The sequence below is a fragment of the Lygodium microphyllum genome, chromosome 4, assembly GCF_053477565.2.
Source record: "Lygodium microphyllum isolate KBCC chromosome 4, Lygodium_microphyllum_v1.1.10, whole genome shotgun sequence".
NCBI classification, from domain to species: domain Eukaryota; kingdom Viridiplantae; phylum Streptophyta; class Polypodiopsida; order Schizaeales; family Lygodiaceae; genus Lygodium; species Lygodium microphyllum.
Genome location: NC_141138.1, coordinates 164,355,046 through 164,356,553, shown reverse-complemented (window position 1 = coordinate 164,356,553; position 1,508 = coordinate 164,355,046). Strand labels below are relative to the sequence as shown.

The window sequence follows — 1,508 nt, the reverse complement described above, 5'->3', positions numbered from 1 at the left end:
TAGCTAGTGGTGTGATTTATTCTTCTTTGCAAGTTCTACAATTTGTCCCTCTTTCATTCTTCTCCTTGTACAAGTCCACATCCTATTTCCATCTCAACTTCTTCAATCCATGCACACATCCATTGTCTTGTATGAGGTGAAGGAGCTCAAGGAAGGAGGCGTTGCTCAAGAAACTTGGCTTGAGGTTTGCATTGGAGGTGCTAAGGAAGGGGGATAGCTTGGTCCAGGGGTCTAATTTTGTCTCTGATAGAGATTGAATAAAGAGAAGGGAGAGATGATGCTCTTCTTCTTGCTACCCACCATCATCCTCACCATCATTATTATCTAGGGTTACCACCATATTCTGCATTGTGATCTATGGAGTCTCTCAAGACCATTGGCCTCCTTTTGTGCAACCGCCAGGAGATGAATCTAACGATGGGGAATTTGTGAATGCCAATTCTTCCCAAGTTTTTTGGGGAATAGGTGCCTTTCTGTGATCTAAGTGTGCTTCTGCTTATCGATCTTGCAAATACTTGCATTCCCTTGTATAGGAAAATGAGCGTAAGGCTACTTTGAATGATCAGCAAGTGAAGTAAGCATAAAGCATATATTTGGGCAGAACTTTTTGCTCTATATAAGAAAGAATGGCCCCAAAGACTGTATGTGTGGAAGTTCGAGAGTCTACAGTGCAAGAAGATGAAATTAGTTCAAGCATTACCAATTTGTCACTCTCAGATGGGGGATGTGTTTCTATGCCAAAGGCAACAGCATCTCTTGCTAAAGCTGGCATCTCACCTACTAGCAATGTCCATGAGCTTTTAGAGTGCCCAGTTTGCACAAACCCAATGTATCCTCCTATTCATCAATGTGCAAATGGGCATACACTGCTCCAATTGCAAGGTGTGTATTCACAATCGCTACCCAACTTGCAGATATGAACTCGGGAATATTAGGTGTCTTGCATTGGAAAAGGTTGCATAGTCACTTGAGCTTCCCTAGAAATATCATAGTCTTGGCTATACTGAAGTCTTTCCTTACTATAGTAAGCAAAAACATGAGGCTCATTGTGCTTTTAGACCTTACAGTTGTCCTTATGCTAGTTCTCAGTGTTCAATCACTAGTGACATACCCACTCTAGTGGCACATTTGAGGGTTGACCAAAAAGTGGATATGCACAATGGGTGCACTTTTAATCATCGTTATGTTAAGTCAAACCCTCAAGAAGTGGAAAATGTAACTAAAGGTGCTTGACACCTACGAGATGTTTTTGGCCGCATGGGCCTGGGTGACAAGGAGATTGTTGCTTTGTCAAGGGCGCACACCTTGGGCCATGCCCACAAAGACAGATCTAGCTTTGAAGGGGCATGGACTAGCAATCCCTTGGTTTTTGATAATTCCTACTTCACAAAATTAGTTATAGGTGAAAAGGAAGGTCTTCTACAACTTCCCTCAGATAAAGCTTTGATCGAAGACCCAGAAGGCCAAAAAGACCATGAAGACAAAGAAGAAAGAATGCCAAAGAAACA

General features: G+C 42.2%; 1 pseudogene; it reads left to right on the top strand.

Annotated features, from left to right (window-relative positions):
- Positions 1–626: 626 nt before the first annotated feature.
- On the top strand, positions 627–1,233 carry LOC148037862 (E3 ubiquitin-protein ligase SINAT2 pseudogene; annotated as a pseudogene).
- The last annotated feature ends 275 nt before the right edge of the window (positions 1,234–1,508 follow it).